Consider the following 23,051-nt stretch of genomic DNA (forward strand, 5'->3'; position numbering starts at 1 on the left):
CAGAGGAGATCTCCAGAGCTAGGTATTCAGCAGTACCAGGCCTTCCACTCCTTTCCTGCTACGTTTCTCTTCCTCCTGCTGGTGAGCTGGGGTGGGGGAGGGGCCTGGGTCCTGCCAGGCCACAGCTTTGGTACGTTACCCTATTCCATGAGGTCTGCTCTTTCCTCCAGGTGTATGCAGTCTAGCGCCATCCTCTTTCCTGTTGCTCTCCCAGGATTAGTTGCACCAACTGTATTTTCTAATTGTATATGGTTTTAGGAGGAAGCCTCTGTCTCTCCTCTCACACCGCCGTCTTTAATCCAAATCTCTGATCAGCATCTTAGTGAGGTCATTTACAATCAGGGTCATTTTGTCACTTAAGGGACATTTCACAATGTCTGAACTTGGTCTTGGCTGTCACAATCGACCTGGGGGCACTGCTGGTGTCTGATGAAGAAGCGCACAGTGACTGTCGGGCGCAACTCATCACATGGTTCGGGGACATGAGCAAGGGCCACTTGAGCTTCACTTCTCGGTGCCACCTGGAGATGTTCCTGCACATTGTATTTATCAATAAAAGGGTTATTTTGTAAAGCTGGCTTCTTTAGCAATGGCCCTGCTTCTGTCTTCTTCAGAAGTAGGCTCTGTGTTTGCTTATCAGTGTGATTTCAAAACATATAGCCACAACTTTTGTTTCTTGGAGCATCCCACCCAAATGGATGAAACCATACTCCTTATTATAGTTCTGCTGGCCTTGGAGGAATATTCTTTTTTCTCTGAGCTTTGTGAAATCTCTTTCTAAAAATCTAGGCCATAAGACGCTCTTCCATCATGAAGAAACTCCAAGACAAAATAACCCTTTTCACCCAAAGTTCTCAGCATGAATTGGTTAGTCCCACATTTCATTTTTACCTTCCAAAAATAGAATTACCAGTAAGTCAAGGACTTGTCAGATGTCTCCATATATACGGTTGAGATTTTCACAAACATACAGATAGCTGAAACACACCATTTATAAACTTCCTTATCCCTGTGCCAGCTTTGAAGTGATACACATTTATTCAGGGATTCATTTCAGATTAGACTTGGGGAATACAAAACTGCAAAAGACACAGTCCTGGCCTCCAAGGTCTAACTGAAGAAGTATACACAAAAAATTACATATTTAGACAAAGCTTTCCAGAGTTCCCCATATCCTGGCACTAAAAAGTTGAGTTGTAATCTTGTTATTCCAATGTCAACTTGGCATGCTCTCATGAGAATGAATGCTCCCTTTGAATCTCAAGGACTAACAGTGCCCTGAACACTGAATTGTGTCATCAAAGTATTTGCTGACTGAATAAATGAATGAAAAAGTATACATATCCAAAGATAACCAAAGTCTGTCCCACAAAATTACCCTTCCTGCCCTCTTAATCTCTGTTTGCTGTTACAAATCCCAGCCACACCTGGCCATGGCACAGGTTTGGATGAGGCTGGCAGGTAACAAATTAAGCTGGGAAAATACCTGAGTTGGTTCCTCCTTCTGCTCAAGCCCTCTCAACCATCTGAGCTCTTAGCTTCCCTACCCCCAGACTTCCCCTACTGACACCCAGGGAGTATGTTCAGGATAACCTTTCAAACACATGATGAGATGGCATTCTTCCTGTGTAATACAGATGAAATTTATTTTACAAATCCAAGAACCCAACATGATAATCCAGATTAAATGTGTCTTTCCATCAGTCTTTAAAAATCCAAGGAGTAGAGACCAGGGAATCTGAAAAGCTGGGAGTGCTTGTAAGAAAAGATGGGTAACTGATGTAGTGGAGATCTATTATATGCCAGGCACTGTGGATGCCGCCACACACCTGCCATCATAATGCAGGCTCCCATCTAGTCGTACTAAATCCAAACTATGGGGTAGGCACAACGTACACAACCTTACTTTATCTCAGCAATACCCTTGTGAGTCAAGCATCATCACTGTCCCCTTTTTATCAAGAAGAAGCTGAGGAACTAACTGCCCAAGGTCACACTGGTAGGATGGCGCCCAGGTCTCTGGTCCAAAGCCTGTCTATACCACTGCCACTTACTATGAAACACGGTAACACAGACAAGCACTCAGTCTCTGAATCCATTTTCTAAATCTAAGCTACAAAAATGAGAAAAATTCCTTCCTCAAATGTTGGCTACGAAAATTAAATGAGATAATAATATATTCAAAGAAGTGCTAGTACCTAACATCCTCAAAAATAAAATTGTTTCTTTTCTGGCTTCTGTTTTTAACTTTCCCAGGCTTAAATCCAGGGCACACGTGGACACACTATAATGTGGATATCTCGTCCCAGAGGTAGGCTGTTTTACTTATCTAGAGTAAGTTAAAATGAAATTAATGTTTGAGCAAAGAACCTGGAATGCAACTACCACCTTACAAAGTTTTAGAACACAGCACTCTTGTAACTTAGAAACTATTCACAGAACTCTTAAGGTCAATGGTACTCTTGGTTTTCTTCTTGAGAAACCCCAGACACCCCTTTCTAACTCAGAATGCTGCACCGAACATCATGGTCCCCATAGCAGAAACACTAAAGCCTTTTTGGGGTCTCTTTACCTCCAAGCCCTCTTTTACTGGACAGATCTCTGTCACTTTTAGAAGCCATTTTTAAAAGACCAGAAACATGAAAACATTAACAGTGGTTATCCTTGGGTGGTAGGAAGATGGATGACTTTTTTCCTCTGCATACTTTCTTGTGTTTTCCAAATTTTCCACAAAGTCTTATGCAATACTTTCATAATAAAAGAAAGAAAACAAAGCACTTAGCAGTACACTTTAAGTGATTTCCTTTGTCTTTTGCTGGACATTCTCCTCTCTTCTTCCCCAAGTTCCCCAAGTTGGAAGCATCCTGAGAACAAGCAATGCTAAATTATCTGCCCAACACTCCACACAGGACTCATCCTCAGCAGGCACTGGCACAAAACAGCTCAATGAGTGAATGATGACTATTCAGGTAGAAATGTACGGTGGGTGGACCAAGGTGTGAATGCAGCATGTCCTTAATGGACTGGGATTATTGCAGTTATACATTATTTAAAAGGTAGCTGTCAAAAAAATCAAAGCAGTTAAACATGAAAAGTATTCAATCTGAAGACAAGATAACTACTCAAGATGACTCACTGCTACGCTGGTAAACCAAGAACAGGATGGTGAATTGACCTAAAGTCCTGTGCATTTGCTGTAAGTGAGGTCACCAGAAATGGGATTCATTAAAGAACCTTGGGCTCAGTGCCCCATTTAGAAGGCACATCATGGCCCTGGCTCAAACACCAAGTTCGACAGTACTCCTTAAAATTAATCTTTGGTCTTAAGGTTAAATAATAAGGTAAATACTCAAGTAAACAAGGGATTACAATAAAACCACCCAGCCATGCTATTACACCACGAAAAATCCTTACCTAACAAACCAAAGCAGAACACCTTGAGGAGCGAGTGAACATGGAAGAGAAATCTCAAATATTTGGTGTGGAGACATAAATTGGACATACAGTTTAAAGGGTATCCTGGATTCAATAAACATACAAAGTTCACAGCTCAACAGGAAAATGAAGGGAATGGAAGTGTCCTCGTTTCTCACCATAACCTAAGTTAACTTTTACTAGTGACTTTGTGGATAAAATGGGAGTTCCTGTGGCCAGGATTCTCACCTGGCCCTGGGTGACTAGCTCACTGCACACCTGTGGGCAATACATTGCTGTTCACTCTATATAAAGAGCTCTCCGCCCAGTGCTCTGGGCACAACACAGTGGAATGGCTGCAAGACTGCAGGAGATCAGAGCAGAAGCTGGAGTGGTGGCAGCGCCGAGGACTGAGGCCCAGAGGATGGCTGTGTGGGACAACTGTGCAGAGAGGCCCAGAGGATGGCTGTGTGGGACAACTGTGCAGAGAAGCCCAGAGGACAGCTGTGTGGGACGGCTGTGCAAGCAGAGAGGCCTAAAGGATGGCTGTGCAGAAAGAGGGACCCAGAGGATGGCTCTGCAGAAAGAGGGGCCCAAAGGACAGCTATGTGGACAGAGGGGCCCAGAGGATGGCTGTACAGACAGAGGGGCCCAGAGGCAGAGACCGGCTTGCTGCATGCAGACTCATTGAGTGAACAGGATTTTAGTGACTGACCTGCTACCTGGAAATAAAGTTGGGTATAACCCTTTCACCCCAAGAACGTTTTGCTGTCATTTCTTTGGTCACATTGAATCCACAGCGAACTTGCCTGGGTCTGAAACCCATTGGCAAGACAGACTTTAATTCCCTTTGATCAACTGAACGTGAATTCCCTAGAAGCACACTTGATTGCCAGGACTGATCGTACACCTGTTTTTGTATTTTCAATTAACTTCAATTCTATTAACCTCTCTTCAAAAATCCATATTATTTCTAATATGCCTCCTGGCTCCTAAGAGACACTTAGTTCACAGCAAAGAAGATGCTAATTTGATGACAGCACAATAATCTTAAGGCAGCGGGCAGAAGTCAGTGACAGGATGACAACTTCCCTGCAGAGCCCAAGCTGCAAAATGAGAAAGCAAGCATTTCACCCAGAAAATATCTCTCTCCCATTTTCGGTTTTGCCTTCAACTGGGAAGTAAAGTGAAGGTGTTCTTACTAGAAAAAACAACCTGTGGTTATTACAAAGTCTGTGAAGATCTTTATTTCACCACAACTATAAATACTTTTCATCAAGCTATTTATGCTAGAAATATTTGCAGCCCTGGACCTTGAACCTCTCTAGCAGATGCAAGCCCAACGTGAGATGGTTTCCTTCATCCCCATCCCCTAAGTTCAGCTGGCCTGGGAGAATACTCAAAGACCACCCTTACCCTGACTAAACTGGAAAGAAGAAAAATTAAATGTTATTTAATATTTACTCTTCTTCACCTCAGAGTTCACTCAACTGCCACCTAGTTTTTGTTAGTGAAGTCTGCAATGGGAGGAAGTGAGAGAAATGAAAAGGAATAATGTGACTTCTATGCAAGCCATGCCTGAGTCCCCTAAAAAGCAAACACATTAGAGTCAGGAATCTAGGCAAGTTCCTTAACCCTCCTAAGCTCCAGTTTCATCATATGTTAAATGCCGGTACCTATGTCACAGGAATTCACTGAGGAAAAAAATGAGACAATATACATGAAGAACCTATCATAAAACTAACTCATTGACGAAGGCCATCGAAAGATATTTATAACCATTATGAACTACGCACCTTGGAGGTCACCTGGACACACCCAAGTCCTACAACAGGTACAGGAAAGAAACCACCAATAGGTCACAAAAGTAAATTCGAAATGGATCAAAGACTTGAATGTAAGTCATGAAACCATAAAACTCTCAGTCAAAAATCTCTGGGACATAAATATGAGCAACTCCTTCATGAACATATCTCCCGGGCAAGGGAAACAAAAGCAAAAATGAACAAGTGGGACTAAATCAAGTTGAAAAGCTTTGAAAGGACACCACCAAGAGAACAAAAAGGCATCCTACAGTATGGGAGACTATATTCATAAATGACAGATCTGATAAAGGGTTGACATCCAAAATATATAAAGAGCTCATGCAGCACCTCAAAATACAAAAAGCAAATAATCTAATTAAAACATGGGCAGAGGAGCTGAACAGACAGTTCTCCAAAGAAGGAATTCAGATGGCCAACAGACACATGAAAAGATGCTCCACATTGCTAGTCATTAGAGAAATGCAAATTAAAACCACAATGAGATGTCACCTCACACTAGTAAGGTTCGCCACCATCCAAAAGACAAACAACAACAAATGTTGGCAAGGTTATGGAGAAAGGGGAACCCTCCTACACTGCTGGTGGGAATGTAAATTAGTTCAACCATTGTGGAAAGCAATATGCAGGTTCCTCAAAAAACTCAAAATAGAAATACCATTTGACCCAGGAATTCCACCTCTAGGAATTTACCCTAAGAATGGAGCAATCCAGTTTGAAAAAGACATATGCACCCCTATGTTTATCACAGCACTATTTACAATAGCCAAGAAATGGAAGCACCCTAAGTGTCCATCTTTAGGTGAATGCATAAAGAAGATGTGGTACATATACGCAATGGAATATTATTCAGCCATAAGAAGAAAACAAATCCTATCATTTGCAACAGCATGAATGGAGCTAGAGGGTATTATGCTCAGTGAAATATGCCAGGCAAAGAAAGACAAGTATCAAATAATTTCACTCATCTGTGGAGTATAAGAACAAAGAAAAAACTGAAGGAGCAAAACAGCAGCAGACTCACAGAACCTAAGAATGGACTGACACTTACCAAAGGGAAAGGGACTGGGGAGGATGGGTGAAAAGGGAGAGATAAGGTGGGGGGGGGAGAAAGTGGGCATTATGATTAACATGTATAATGTGGGGGGTGGGGCATGGGGAGGGCTTTACAACACAAAGAAGACAGGTAGTGAATCTATAGCACCTTACTACGCTGATGGACAGTGACTGCAATGGGGTACTGTGGGGAGAACTTGGTGATGGGGGAATCTAGTAAACATAATGTTCCTCATATAATTGTAGATTAATGATACCAAAATAAAATAAAATAAAATAAATAAAATAAAATAAAAAATAAAATAAAATAAATAAAATAAAATAAAATAAAATAAAAAACTCTACCTGTAAGAACAGCCTTTCATTGGATAGAGAACTTCTATCATCAGCATGGCCTAGAGTTTAAAACAAAATACAAGTTTAATTAAAGGGCTAATGGTCATAGCTACTCTACCATACCAGACAGGCTTTCTGACATTCCAATAAAATTCATTTTATGCACATGGCCAAAACATGGCTGCAACTATTCTAGTCCCAACAGTTGACTGCATTAGACAATTCCTCAACTCAGTAGCTGTTGCAATACATGTTAATGTAAGAAGAAATTCAATAACAGGAACTCAACACCTTGGCTCCCACTCAGCGTCCTAATATCTATTTTGCAGCTTGTTTATAAAGAGTATCAATAACGTGACATGAAGTGCCTGGCACTTTGGGTACTCAATAAATGGTAGCCAATGTAAATTTTATTACTGGGAAGCAATAAAATCAAAATCAAAAGTCTCCTTTGCAAACAAGAAAGTAAACTGTATAAAACAACTAGATAAAGAACACAGTAACAAGTCTTACAACAGAGAGTACATCCATAAAAAGCAGGTTAAATTGGCTTACCATCCAAGAATGAATGCCAGTGTGCTCCGTTTTCTGGGGCAGATAAACATACAAAATGAAAAATGGTCCCTATCCTCAAAGAATCTCCATCGACCCAAGGAGAAATCACATAGCGTCACCAGCGTCAGCATTCCCTTCTTACCTCTATATCCTATGAAGGCAAACCCACACCTTTTACATTGTTGTACAATTCAGGAACTCAGTAAAAGTCTTGGTATACAAATGAGACACACACAGGACCTCAAGACCAAAAGAGTTATCTGACTCCAATTTTCCAAGCCTGGCTTCATCAACTGCTTAGACTGAACATCCAAGGTCGGAGACTCAGAATCAAATAATTTCACTCATCTGTGGAGTATAAGTGATCCAGCCTATGCATGCAAGGGGGACACAGCCTGTTATACCTGTGTGCAGTTCTATGAAAAAAGCCCTTTTTGATGCTCAAGTATCTGTATTGACTACACTCATGTTCTACTCAGTGGGGCCTGAGAAGACAAAGGTAATCTCTCCTCCTTCCATATGATGGACTTTTTAACTCTTGTGACAAGAGAGGTCATCCCCTCTGAGTCTTCTCCAGGCTAAACATCCCTGATGAATTATGCATTAATTATTTAATACTAAGCTCTCTGGGTAAACAACAGAGTACAACAGCATTTTGGAGAAGGGAGAAGTCAAGGTGAGTTATAGTAACCAAAAAGATGTCAATGAGGAGGTGGGCCCTGAAGAAAGAGAAAGAGATAAAACAAGAATTCAGGGTCTGGTGTTGCACAGAGGGGATAAGGGAGACAAGATAATGATAAGGAGCATGACATGCAGAGAAGAGGGTAGGAAGATAAAGCTGAGTTAGGAATTTAGTAGATTTCACATAGGTTTTGAACCGAAAAGAACTAAAATCGAAATGAACAAAGGCTCGAAGGAAGTCAGTTGGGAAGAGGAGAAAGCAGAGGCCCAGCAAAAGGAGGCAGACACACAGTACTAAAGAGGCCAAAAGAAATCAGATAAACAGGAAACGAGAGACCCAAAAGAAAGGTCAGGAAGGCAAGCAGGAGAGTGGGAGTTTAATGTGGTGAGGTAATGGAACCACATTAGTTCCTTGAGGATGGCACATGTACCAAGTGATACACTAGGAAGAACAATCAGACAAGATGGCCTAGGAACGGCTTCAGCAGGAGTCCGGGTGGTCAGAAAGGAGACTGCTATAGCTACCTACATATAAAGGTCAAGGGTCTGTTCAAAGATGGTGGCAATTAAACTAAGAGGAAACGAGGAATCAACACAAAAGAATAAAAAATGGCAATGCCTGGTCATAAACCAGACCAAAGGTAGAAAGCAGTGAAGAATCAGAGACGACTTTTAGGCAACATCCGAAAAATTCAAGGAAGAAGTAGGCACTGCCCAAGCTAGGAGAGGCCAGGTAACTTTACAAGCACATGTACTGAGGGCCTTCATAGATCAGTACCAGCAAGGCTTTCCTGTGCATGAAATCTCCAAAGTTCACTTTCTGCTCCACGGACACAGATGGTGATTTTGCTGTTTCCTCTGGTCTCAGCACAGGCTGTAGTTTCTATGTCAGCAGAGGGAATATCTGATTTTGAATCAGAAATCTGTAAGATTACCACCAAAGTTAAAGTGCTTGAAGAGAAGCTGAAGTACTTTGTGAGAGCTAGGTGAAAGATGCCAGTCACGGAAGACCATATATTATATCCACTTTATAGGAAACATCCAGAAGAGACAAACCTATGAAGATGGAAAGTAGGTTAGTGCTGGCCTAGGGCTAGAGACAGGGAGGTGGAGTGAGTGGTGCTGGGACAAATGGGGAGTGATTGCTTTTGGGGCTGGAGTTTATTTTTGGGCTGATGATGATGTCCTAAAATTGTTTATTGAGATGATTACACAAATCTTATGAACTCCTATTAACTCTACTAAAAACTATTGACCTATACACTTCAAATGGGATAACTATATAATAAGTGAATTATAACTCAATAAAGGTGTTGTATTTTTTGAAAAACTGTTAACAGTGCATAAATACGTCCTGTGACTGCAGAAACTCAGAAATTATCTTCCCAATAAAAATGACTATTAAACTCAAGTTCAAATAAAAAGCCATCAGGTGATTTGGAAAATCCTAAGAAGGACTTCAGAAAGCCTAAGTAGAGGAGGAAAATTAAGCATAGAAAAGATAAAGATTTAACTACACAGATCCCTTTCAAATTATTATCTTACAACTCATCTAAATTTTCTGACATGTATTTCAAAAGGAAAGACAATGGCTTAGAGATTCTTCGGACAATTATGTCAGGTGATATACTGTATAGTTACAGTTCAGTTTCTCAGACGCTTAAACAATGTATAAGTCAATTCCATGAAAAGCAAAAGATTATGTACATAATGTAAAAGTTACTGAAAACAGATCGGTAGACTTCTTTCATAAATTTAATAAACGCAAATATAAAAAACCCTAACAGAGATATGTCCTCTTGCTTGAATGAACCAGAGAACTACCCGAATAACTTTGGCCCTTCAATATTTACTGAAAAAACAGTTCCTGTTCCCCTGATACCTCTCCCTCAATATTAAGGCCATTATGGCTCTTTCCACGGACCACCTTGAATGCTTCCTTAGACTGAGTTCCCAATGACTGTCAGTTATTGAGCAACAGTTATATCCACTATATGTATCAGAACCTCTTTTTAAAGAAGGCCCTGACCTTCTCTTTCTAAATCACATAACCTGCAATAATTATGTACAGTAACAGCAATAAAGATTTTTAATAAGTAAATTAATCATAATTATTATACTAATAGTCATAATTACTAATCATTTAATGACATTAAATGATCAATAAGTTAATACATAAGGATAACACTGTGTGTAAAATAAATATTAGTAAATTAATAAGATTATAATTGTTAATCCAATTATATTACCATCATAAATAATAAATAATTGCTAATTTAATGATAGTAATAAATGATAAGTATCATATGCAATAATTTGGGCACACACAGCCAGTGTCCCATTCAATCTTGTGGACTGATGATGATACTAGGAAGACAGTGAAGAAAGAGCTGCAGGGTTATCTGTTCCAACTGCCTCGGGGATTGGCTAGTAGTAAGAACACTCCCTGACTGAGATGTTCCTAAAGCAGCATCTAACTGTTGGGAAGGTATCAATTACCAGTCAACACTGCACTTCAGGGATACAACTACTTACTACTCTCCAAGGAAAGACATTTAATAAATGCAAAATACCATTGATTGAAAAAGAAGACGGATGCCTTCAACATTTTTCCTTGGATCTCAAACCAATTTTAACTCAGTGGGTTCAAATATATATTTAACATATTTCACCTACCTACACCAAAATGTTAAGCAACCAAAAAACCTAGGAATACATAAAGAGGTATTCTGAATCAAGAAACGTGGAGTGGTCTCCCTAATAAATCTGACCCACTACTCCCTATTTGTTAAGTGATTCAAATTACAGAAAGTCTAAAATAATAAAAGACTTCGAGAAAGGAAAGAGTCATTTCTTTCCTACTGCAATATCCTCCCACCTAAATAAATTTACTTTGGCCTGAAGCTATGTTTATTAAGGGGCAAGTCTGGCGCCACAGCCCGCGTAGAGCTCCAGCAGCTCTGTACAGGATGGAAATGCTCGGACACCCCGCACGCAACCACAATGCCAGGTTTGCCCAGAAGCTGCCCAGGAATCACAGAATGGATCAAAGGGGAAACTTTTCCATCTATCCAGAGAGAAAACCAGCCTTTCAAGGGCAAATGCCAACTTTCCACAGTACATTCTGGCCTCTGAATTATGTAGTTGGAAAGAGACCACAAAGTATGTAAGACGGTAACCAGGCTACTCTCCAGAAATTACACCACCCCTACAGGACAGAACTTTAGAAGTTTTAACTTTTTTTTCTTTCTTATTTGACCTCAAGAATTCTGAGAAGGACAAATACTTTCCCCACTTCATAGATGAGAAAAACTGAAGCTCATGAAGATTAATGGTTACGCAGCTGCCCACCTGACTTCTCCACCTGCGTATCAACTGGTATCTCATACCCAACCTGTACAAACCAGCTTGATTCCCCACCCAAACCTGCTCCTCCAGTCCTTCCCATTTCAATAAACAGCACCTGCAGTTTTCCAGTTGCTCAGGCCAAACACCTCGGTGTTATCCTTGACTCCACTCTTTCATCCACATCATGTCACCTTTCATGAATCATGCTAGCCCCCCACTTGAGACAGGTCCAGAATTCAGCCACTTCTCATCATTTCTGCCACTGCTATTGTCAGTCCTCCCTTAGATTACTGCTGGAGTCCCTAATAGCCCCTTGTTTCCACCTTTGTCCCCCCTCATTCTCTTCAATACACAACAGAGTTTTGACTTTTAAAAATATGCCAGATCAAAATTATTTGTACGAAACCCTCTGATGGCTTCCCATCTCCCTCAGAGACGTTCATCCCCAGATGAGGCCAGCATCCACCATCCAGAAGTTGCTCAATGAATATGCTGATCAGTAAGTGAAACAAAAATGACCGAAGTCTCAGAGCCAGGACTACACAAATCTTCAGTGTTCTTTGGTAACAATGAGACCAGATTTAAACAGCCAACAATCCACATGGAAACAAATTCTTAAGTTTTACTTTGCATAACTTAATCTTATAATAAACACACAATCAATATGCTATGTTGAATTTCTAACAACAAATTAAAATGAAAATCTCATTTTACAAAGCCACACAATCTCACACTGGGTTATTTTGAATACTACATATTTGGCAGCACGGGCAACTGCCAGCTTAATTATCACAGCCCTAGTACTCAGACCTTCAGTGTGATTCTTCTGCATTCAGTAACATGATGTCAACATATCTCAAGACACGCATAAATGACAAGGGCTCTACAAGATTCTAAATGGAGCACTTAAAAGAAAGGGTGATAAGAATTTCTAAATTTCCCATACTAGCACTACACCAATTATCTGAAACAGGAATTAAGTTTCTAGGGTGTTACAAGTAACTGCAGAAAGGTTAGGTTCAGGATTCTCTCCTGCCAAAATTACAAGAAAAGACTCTCAGAGTTAAGTTAAAATGTTGACTGTTTTCAACTCAGAGAGAAACTAATGCTAAAATGACCTACGATTATAGAATTTTCCCAAAAAAGGTTCTAGAGTCCGAAAGAAACACTAAAATTATTTTTTAACTTCTTTCAAAAACATTCCTACTATCTGCAAAGCCCTCAATCTCACTAAATCACACTAATAAATTCACAGAATTTAAACAGTTGGTCTTAAAGGAAACTTAATTCATCCCTCAGCCTTCTCCATCTTACAAATGAAAAGATTACCTGTGTGAACAATGAAAACTTGTTAAATGAAGGAACAAAGTAATGAATGAAGATCTAAAATGGATTTCTTTTAAATATGACAATTAATGGAAAAATCCAGAATGAGCAAAACTAGATTTCTAGATTCTCTTGGAGCAGGTGGGAAAGTAGAAGAAACCAAGATTTGAAAACCTTATTTGGGCCCTCCAGAAAACCTTAACCAAAATTCATTAATCAGTTTCCTTTAGCTCTGTTACTCAGAAAAGCACTTGATAAAATTAATTTTGCCAAGATGTATCTCCTTGGAAACCAAAAGATAGAACTGTCCACTGTTTATTTCTCTGCACACAGAATATTTAATACAGGACTATTTCCATAATAAATAATTACAACTGTTTTGCATCAGATGTAAAGCAGCCTTTGACTAAAACAAAAATCTAACCAGAAGAGAGGCACAGAACATTGAAAAGGACCACATCAATCATTAGAACAGTATCAGCTACATGAGAGCAAGAACCATGTATCCTTTTTTCCTAGAAGCAAACACAGGCCCCCAATATATAGAAGGAGCCAATAAATACTTATGGGATAAGTGAGGAAAGTTACTTCTTAAGAGATTCACCCCTGTAGACATTCATTTCATCACCATTAAACAAATCTTTACCACAGGCCTGCTATATGCACATACTGTATTTTTCTTCCACAAAAATTCTACCAAATGTCTCTTCAAATAATATAACCCAGCTAAAATTATCCCCATAGTTTTATTAAGAAAGTGAAAAAGTATGTTGTAAGTAGCCTAAGTTATTTGTTAAAGTGAACACTTAATTTGCTGTTCGGCCTCCAAGCTCTCTCCTTCAATTCATCCTATACAACCCAGCCAGGTTAATTTTCTCTTCTTTGCACACCCTAGAAAATAAAACAGTGCTGTGGCTAAATATTTGATTCTGTATGTGGCCCACTGCCATTCAATGAACAGATATGGAAACTCGGAAACTACTAGATTGGAATAGGAAAGCAATGCAGTATCAAGAGAAAAAATATCACAAATGACAGTTTTCATAATAACTGATACCATTAAAAATCTTGATATTACTATTAGAGGCTTTTATTAAGGACCTCCCTAGCACACTGTGCTATAACTGACACAGATGGTTTTGGGTATATGTACCCACTGGAGGATGAATCCAGTCTTCAAGATCAACTCAAGGTCCATCACCTTTTTGAAGCTCTCCTAAGCCACTGGACTAAGTATCTGTGAAAGCACTCTGTAAACCAGGAAGTGCTAGACACACAGCTCTTACTAAACTAGCTGCCAATTGATAGCCTCACATACATTCTGCCATTTAAGTCACCTTATCTCATTCTTTAAGTGTATCTAATCCCTTCAAAAAAAATGAAAGTTCTTTGAATTTTCTCCATTGTCAACTTCTCTGTTACTTCTCTCTTATTCAACACCCAGAATAACATAAATTAATAGTGTCAGTCATACTTCTTTATTTCAAAATATATCACAAAACTAATGTAATCAAAAGTGTTACTAGCAGAAAGACAAATAGACCAATGGAATAGAACGCAGCGCTCAGAAATAAATCCTCACATATACAGTCAACTTGTCTTCAACAAGGGTGCCAGGGTTTCTCAATGGGGAAAGAAAGGCTCTTCAAAAAATGATGTTCAGAAAACTGAATGCCCACATGCAAAAATGAATGAGCGACATTGGACCCTTATCTTACACTGTATACAAAAACTAATTCAAAATGGATTAAAGACCTAAACACAACTAAAACTATAAAATTTCTAGAAGAAAACATACTGGGAAAGCTTTATGACACTGGATTGGGCAATGATTTCTTGGATATGATGCCAAAAGCACAGGCAACAAAAGCAAATACAGACAAATGGGACTATGTCGAATTTAAAACCTTTTGTGCATCAAAGGATACAATCAACAGAGTAAAAAAGGCAACATACAGAGGAAACAGAATGGGAGAAAAACCTATGGAGAAATAGAAAAAGAACAGGAAAAAACATATGCAAATCATGTCTAAGGGTTACTACCTAGAATATATAAAGAACTTATACAGCTCAACAAAAAATCAAATAACCCCATGGAAAAATGGGCAAAGAACTTAAATACAAATTTCTCCAAAGATGATATGCAAATGGCCAACAATCATATGAAAGATACTCAACATCACTTATCAAAGAAGTGCAAATCAAAACATGAAACATCACTTCACACCCATTAGGATGGCTACTATTAAAAAAACAGAAAATAACAAACGGTGATGAGGATGTGGAGTTAATGGAACCATTGCCAATTGCTGGAGGGAATGTAAAATCGCAATGGTTTTACAACAGCTATGAAAAACAGTATAGAGATTACTCAAAAAATTAAAAATAGAAGTACTGTATGATCCAGCAATCCCACTTCTGGTATATATCCAAAAGTACTGAAAGCAAGGTCTTAAAGATATATTTGTACACCCATATTCATAGTAGCATTATTCAAAATAGCCAAGGAGTAGAAGCAACCCAAATGCCCATCAGTGGATGAGTGGATAAACAAAATGTAGTAAATGCATACAATGGAGTATTATTCAACCTTAAAAAAGAAGGGAATCTTGTTAAACGCCAACATATGTTACGCTGAGGTCAATATCCTAAGTGAAATAAGCCACTCACAAAAAGAAAATACTGTATGATTCTACTTATATGAGGTATCTGAAGTAGTCAAGCTTAAGGAAACAGAAAGTAGAATGGTAGTTGTCCAAGACATAAGAAGAGGGAAAAGGGAACTATTTAATGGACATAGTTTTAGATTTGCAAGATGAGGAAATTCTAGGTCTGTTTCACACACTGTGAATATTCTCAACACTACTGAACTATACTCTCAAAAACAGTTAAGATGGTAAATTTTATGTTACATGTTTTTAACTACAATTTTTAAAAAGTAAGTGCCAACATACAATTACCAAATTGGATATACATGTCCTACCTCCACTGCGGGAATCGAAGCAGCCTGACCTTTTTAGCTGTTGGCAGTCGTTTCCAGATTTTCTTCCAACTTGTCTTTTTTAATCAGTGGGACTATATAAAAGGATCAGAAGCTCTCCTTTCGCCTACCCAAAATGCAGTTTCCACAAGCCCCTGTCAGCTGCTTTCTGGTTTAAGCCTACCTTATTGTAAAGCATAGTTTAAAAATGATATAAAAGCCACATGTTCTCAACTGGGTGGGGAAGAAGCATAACAGAAGCATCTATAGTTTCTTCAAACCATCCACCTGATATCCAGTATGCTCCCCCAGAGAAAAGCCCCAGAGGATTCTCTACTCTCTCCACCCACTCACTCACTGCTGCCCCAAATACACATTCTACCTAAACCGCTAAAATCCTCTATTTCAAAACACTACCTTGAAAACGACCTTCAGAACAATCCCACCAAAAGTAATTATTAGGCTACGGTTCTTCAACTCTTAATAAGCCTTCCTGTCAGCCCTATATATTGCTCTCTATAACCTATCACTTATCTACTGAAACATTACTTTGTTATGCAATTATTATACTTCATTTCCTATTACAAAGGATCAGCACTAAGATCCTAATTAAAAAATAAAGTCACACAGACTCTTTGAAGAACCACATGCATTTATCAAACTTGACAAGAGTTAGGAACCCCCTACAGTCTCAGCCAGAGCGAGCCTTACTAACAGGTTTCCCAAGGGCACATTCTAAGCCAGAAATCAAACCCCATCCCAAACATACATATACACACAGAGCAATATTCTTCACACATGAGATACCAGCTGCTCAGAACTTAAGAGTATGGCAAAGTTAGATGCTGGCAGAACCTTCTGAGGTCTTCACTGGAGCAGCCAGAAGTATGGTTAGGGAAAAAAACACAGCAGTCAGATCAAGTACACATTAACCCGCATTACAAGAGTTAAGAACATGTGTTTTTTAAGTCTTCAAAAGAAAAGCACTATGGTTCCAACAGTCACAAACTTATACTTCTTGCAAATATATAGGAAAATACTGCCTTCCATTTTTTCTTAGATATGCACAGGTGAAGCAAGCAATAAAAATTAGCCAGAACTTGCTGTACTGATGGACAGGTATTGGGGTATGGGTAGGGACTTGATAATATGGGTAAATGTAGTAACCACATTGTTTTTTCATGTGAAACCTTCATAAGAGTGTATATCAATCATACCTTAATGAAAAATTTTTTAAAAAATTAGCCAGAAAGTCGGGTGAAAATTTTAGAACATCCTATTAATTAATAATTACACATCTTACAGGCATCTCCCTTATAAGTACACTTTCTTTTAGAAGGCGTGAGACACCACAGTTCACTTATCAGTTGCTTCTCTGAAAGCATCAAGAACTGCAAGGAAACTTGTGAAAACAAATAATCAATTCCGGGAACTAAGACAGTTAAAGGAAATGCAAAAAGCTCCCAATATACCAAACTAGAATACCTACCTAGGCAAATAACTGAATATAAAAAAAACATGAATTACAGAAAGATAATACAGCAGTCAAAGTAAAAGTTACTGATTGTAGTCAAGTCTTGATTACAGGAAGATGACCATTCAGCATAAAGTCCTTTGCTTTCATTTCTCAGTAACTTTCTTCTGAGAAGTATAGAACTCATTCTAAAATGAAGCAAGACTCTGAACTGCAAAAACTAATTAATGATTATACCTGTAACTTAAAGAGGAATGACCAAAATTAACTATTGCTGTTTGTGAAGTTCATTTTAACCTGGATCTGCTCTGGGGAAGGAGAGAGAAGATAGGAATCCAGTGGCAGCTGAGGCTAGATATGCTGCCTGGTGCAGTTTCCTCTGAGTGACCCCACTGTTTATGCAAACAGCAACTCTCCCTTCTCCAAGCCCACACACTCTGCATACAGTATGCCTTTTGCCTCTCCTGAATTGAAAAAAAGGAAATTTAACATTATGTAATTGCTTGTTCCCCACAATGTAAAGTTAAGCATACTACAGTCCTAATTAGAGGGAGAATGTAGTGCAACATGACAAGAAACAAATTAGGTACCTAAAGATTGAAAATCCTCATCCCAGACTCCAGACGCAGAGAAACAGCTTTACCTGGCTCCGCAGCATGCCCACCAAGGCACTGCTTTTACTAAGGGCCAACTAAATTAGCCCCTGACATTCCTCCATGTCATTGTGGTGTCCTCTCTCTGGATCTTAAAGAAAACACTCATGTTCTCTTTCCAACTGGGGTTTCCTAAACTCTCCCCAGGCCAGAGTAAAAGGAGTAAAGGATGTGGACTAGTCCCTACCCTCAAAAGATATAGCCTGATGGATTTTCTTATCCTCATGATCTCAACCCCAAATATTAAACCATTCAAATAATCTGTGTTGAACAGATTCAAAGCAAAGGGCATCTTTCTCATGCCTCTATGACTCCAAAGCTCATCAAAAACCCACCAAAAGAATAAATGAACTATCATCTAAAGATAATTAACATATATAACCTTGGCTGACAAAATGCCTTAAGTGTGTGGGCTTTGTCTTTTTTTTTTTAAGTAACTAGGCATAGAGAAAAACTAAAGGAAAAATCCAATGAGGCCAATTTATTTCCCATTGCCAAAAAGTAGAAGTTCATTGGACAGAAGACTGGCTTGTCAATCTCAAGTCATAAAGGAGCACCCTTTTTTAAATAGTAACTAAGTGGAACAAGAAGTTTTCTGTATGAGCACTGAAAGAGTAACATAATGCTCATCCCTCCCAGGAAGAGGGAGAAACCCCTTGTCTGAAAGCAATCACCCAACTGGCAGGAATGTTTCTTCTTTCCTGGCTCAGATTACCCTAATGGAAGGTAGGGCAGCACAAAATAAATCAGTCACACTTTGAACAGGAAGTTCCTACAACATTTTCTTGTTTTCTGTGCAATTATCCCTCCACCTGAGGTCCTGCCCATGCCCGCCCCTCCCCTCTGGTAACACATATGACTGAGAAACACCTAAAAAGTTGCCACTTACCCAGAAATAAGGAAGGTACAATGGAAAAATGCGTTTAAGGGGAAAAAAATGGGAAACCAGAACATACTAAATTTGGCTTCTTTAAAGAGCATACAAGTATATTATGCTGCAAGTTTAACAAAGTCTTAATAAAAAAAAAAAAAGCCTACAGGCTCTACCATGTGGACACTTTAACTCCTAATTTTTGTTTCCTTAACTTTGTAATTTGAGTAACTGTAAGGGTTAGTTACCAAACGCTACATCAGTGCTGTTTTCCTAACTTTTCAACCTTAATGTCGATTTTGTTTGTTTCTTGAAGTTTTGCTCCTTCTCATTTTACATTTAATAAACACAAACAGGACACTTAAAGAGGAAGCAGCACGTAAACCTTGACATACAGACTCTAAGAAAGCAGGAAACTAGGAGTACAGTTAAATCTGGAAATCTGCCTTCCAATCACTGCCTGGTAACTAACCAGTTCTTCTGTAACCTTCAACAAATCACGTCAAACTTTCTGGAAATGTTTCCTCGTCTGTAAAATGGAGAAGATGGGCCAAATGATTTATGCTCCAAATCCCTTCCAGCTCTAACAATCTATGAATCTGTTCATCAGAGAGTAAGGAAAAGCAATTGATAATAAGACATCACGGTTTGCCAAGTACTTTCATACATTTAATCTCATTAATTTTTCCAGCAAAGCTGTAAAGCAAGTATTGTGCCCTTCTCTGCAGAAAAAGACAGTTTTTCAGAAAGAGGTTCAATTATTTTTTAAGATCCTATCACCAAAAAATTTGAAACCCAGACCTTCTCAGGGCAAATACTGGACTCTGTTATTTCAAAAATTAATTCAAATATGTTAAAATTCAAAGATAAATGAGTACCTGCTAGGCAAAACCTTTATGGGGGCATCAGGGTAGCATAACACCAAACCAGGAATGGTGGCTATAAATGGCCTCACTGGACTGTAAGTTTTACTCACCACTGGACTCACAGAACCCAGCTGTACGCCTCCCAGATAGAGGTACTTAACAAATACAGTTGACTTACAACAAATCTCAAAGGGTTAGAAATATAGTAATATTATAGGGAGATGGGAGGATTGTTTTTCTGAATTTGAGATAGAAACTTCTGTGATTTGAATCAAAAGGAAGAAAGCAGCATGCTATTATCAGAGCTCTAGCTCTACATTACGAGAGTCTATTTGTCTTCGTCAGAGAAAATCCAATTTGATGCCTGAACCAAAAAGCTCAAATATGAGATGTCACCTAAAAATCCTCAGGATATTCATAGTTTCAAAGGTGCACTGATGTGCACCAACAGAAACGATCACATGACAGTGTGGACTGATAGGAAACACCCACTCGTGTTATCACTAATCACTGCCTACTTGCTCCTAAATTGGAAAAATTCAGGGAATCTGTACTCTTACACTGTTCTGCCTCTACTCATGATCCTGTTTCACCACTCAAAAAGACAGACAACAGCCATTTCTTGACAACTTCAAACTGCAAGCATATACATAATCTCATCTCAAGATCCCCAAAGTCTACAAAATCACTACACTCAAGCAATCTTCGATCTATGATTTCAGTGAAGTTACCAGAGAGCGTTTTTTGAAAGTTGTTAAAAATTAGAGGGGGGTGGGAGGCACACCCCAAAATAACACCTGCAATTCAAAGCAAAAGCAAGGTAAATAAAAGCCAAAAAATGGTGAAAGGATAGTTAAAGGAATCTCACTGTAAAAGTTCAGGGAGGTACTATGCATTGATTACCAAGTGTTCAAGTCAACCTTGCCATAAAATCCTACAGTGCAATCACAACCAACACGGCCTGACCCTTCCGATCTGAAAAGTTCACGGCACTATTACTGCAGTTTCAAACTCTGCAGAAAAGCTCACAGCAGCACCTACTGACTGTCTTGAGCCACTTGCCAAACTTGTTCTCTCAGTAAACTAGAGAAATCTACTGATACAGTCAACTTCAAGAGTCCTTTACTTAAGCATAATGAGATAAGAAAATAAGTTGTCAACCACATAAAATCATTCCCCCAAATCTCTTATTTTGCCTCTAGCCATTTATGTGCAAATCATCACCCAAGTCACTGTAAATGCATTGTCAACTGCTAATGCTTCAGTTTAAATTCCATGGGAAAAATGTTTTACTATTAATATTCCCACTAATAACTGGTATGTCACCTAATAGTCGGACACATCAGCGACCATAAACTGCTTTATGTATACCTTTCATTTGAGACTACTGCTTGTTACCACTGTTCTACATTATTCCCACCAATTTTTTTTTCATCCTGGTAAAGGTGGCGTAATTGCAGCTTTCCAAAAAGCAAAAGGGAAAGTCATTAAATCAGGATTATACAGAAAATTAATACTGTTCCTAAATTGGCTGCAGAGAATGGTTCTATAGGACTTAATCTTGTACTTTTCCAAAAGATTATTAAGCCAGAGAATCTTTGCCTTGCACGAATATTCCATATGAGAAAACAAGAGAAAGTTGACACTTAACTCCCACAGAGTAAGTATAAAAACAATGGCTTTTAGAGTCTGAGTCAGAGTTTCAACGTGAAAGGTTTGCTTTATAGAGGAAACGCCAACCCCAGTCCATCCACATAGACCTGGAACCTGATGAAAGTCGACACCTTTGCTCTGAAATTTGCATCGCATCACTGGCTCATCGTTTAGAAATACAATCGTTTAACAGGTAGTAAGAATTTCAGTAAATGCTGCCCCTAAAATACCCGCCATGAAAAATAAAATCTATAAGGTAGGTGCAGTCTCTAGGAGCCATCATAGTCCCCAAATGCTCCCCTTCAAAAATGAATACCAGCAACTCAAACAACATCTTCCTGGAGAGTGAGCCACTTCCCTTGTCTACCTTCCAAACAGTGAACAAGATGAAATTTCAAACTACCCAACACAATTACTTGTCCACCTAGAAATGCCGAGCAATAGAGGAGCCTCGCAAATTTCCTTTAACGTCAGAAAAGAAGTTGGAAACAGATGGGGCCAAGGAGGAAAAGTTCTTTCTGCAGTACCCTCCTGTCTCTGGAGGTTTACTTGCTCCAAGGAAAGCAGGTTACAGCATCCCCAACTTTCACTACCCCAAGATCCCCGGAAGGGAAATTAACCACCCGCGGGCACCGAGTTGCTTGCTCTTCTCCCTTCTTCACGATTAAACCTCTCGGCCTGTCCCCCTCCAGCACAGCCTGCTAAGCGCTCACCCAGGTGACTGAAAGGGGAAGGACCGCCCGTTGGAAACGAGAGCAGCCGGGTAGGCGCGGGCTCCTGGCCTCTCGCAAAGGCGCTTGGCCCGCAATAGTGCAGATTCAGGTTCCGAGGTGCTGGCTCGCGCGCCCGATGCGGTGCAGCCCGGACTCACTCCTGCCGGGCAGCGCTATCCGCGCGACACCAAATCGGAAATAAAACTTTGACCGCCCTCCGTGTGTCCTACTCAGGGCCCTGGACCCGGGAGCCTCAGCCAGAAACGGGGTGGGGGCTATCAAGTCCTGCACCCCCGCCCCCTGCCCGGACCCGGGACGCAATAGCCACTTACCGCTCGGCCCGGCCTCCTGGTGCAGCCGCGCGTCCGCCGCGCGCTCTCCCTGGGGAGAAAAAGAAACCGTGTAGACGGTCGGCGCGCGCTCACTCGCCGCCTCCTCTGCGGAGACCGGCAGGCGGCGAGGCCGGGCCGGGGAGGGCGCCCAGCCGAGGGGGGCCCGGGGAAGGCGGGGGCGGGATCAGCCCAACTCCGGAGCCAGGCTCCGAGGGGGGACCCGGAAAGCAGGCTGGAGAGCAGCCGGCGGGGGCCGCGCGCCTGCAGGAGCTGGAGGCGGAGGGGACCGTCCCCGGGCATCAACTATTGTCTGGGCGCCGGGGTACCCGCTCGCGCCGCCTCCGAGGCTCAGCGACCCCCATCCCGTCTGCCTGCTCCCAGAAGAGGTGGGGGGGGCGGCCGGGGGGAAAGCAAGTGGGTGACTGGGCGTCCGGGGTCCCGTAGGTCGGAGGTGGGCGCGGGAAAAGGGGAGGTGCGTGCTGAGTGGGGGAGGGGACAGGTAATTGCAGACCCGGGAGAGAAGGCCTGGGAGCACCGGTGGGGGGAGGAGATGAGCGGCTGGTGGAGGGCGGGGTACGGCCTCTGGAGCCAGAACTGACCCCCCCCTCGGGGACCCTCCTCCCGGAGACTCGGCGCCGCACTGACTTTTTCGCTCACTCGCTCGCGCAAGCACTGAACTCGCTCACAAACTTGCCAGCTTCACTCGCCCTCCTCCCCTTCCCTCCCTTCCCCTCTCCTCCCCTCCGCACCCCTTTCCTTCCCCTCCTATACTCCCTCCCCTCCAAGTCTCGGGTGAGATCACCCGGGGCTGCTTAGCGCTGCTCTCAAATCTCGCGAGAGATGCGGCAGCTCAGCCTCGCCGACGGGGGAAGTGAAAGGAGTTGGCGGAGGGTGGGAGTCCGCGATCTCCTGTTGCTATGACGACGGCAAAGCCCTGGATTCCTGTCTCCTGCAGAGAGCAGAGGCTGCA

The 23,051-nt window shown here is 40.8% G+C and overlaps 1 protein-coding gene across 13 annotated transcripts in view; it reads right to left on the bottom strand.

The window, feature by feature from the left end:
* SIPA1L1 (signal induced proliferation associated 1 like 1) overlaps positions 1 to 22,795 on the bottom strand; it is a 394,992-nt gene extending 372,197 nt beyond the window's left edge. For 3 of the 13 annotated variants that reach the window (XM_073242193.1, XM_073242192.1, XM_073242188.1), the window contains exon 1: positions 22,082 to 22,529. The gene's annotated coding sequence lies outside the window, so the exon portion shown is untranslated. Of the gene's footprint in view, positions 1 to 21,749; positions 22,028 to 22,081; positions 22,532 to 22,726 lie in introns of those variants that run through there. The other 10 variants (XM_073242199.1, XM_073242196.1, XM_073242200.1 and 7 more) reach the window with 7 other exon arrangements.
* Positions 22,796 to 23,051: the final 256 nt, after the last annotated feature.

The sequence above is a fragment of the Manis javanica genome, chromosome 8 (genome assembly GCF_040802235.1).
Source record: "Manis javanica isolate MJ-LG chromosome 8, MJ_LKY, whole genome shotgun sequence".
Classification (NCBI taxonomy): Eukaryota; Metazoa; Chordata; class Mammalia; order Pholidota; family Manidae; genus Manis; species Manis javanica.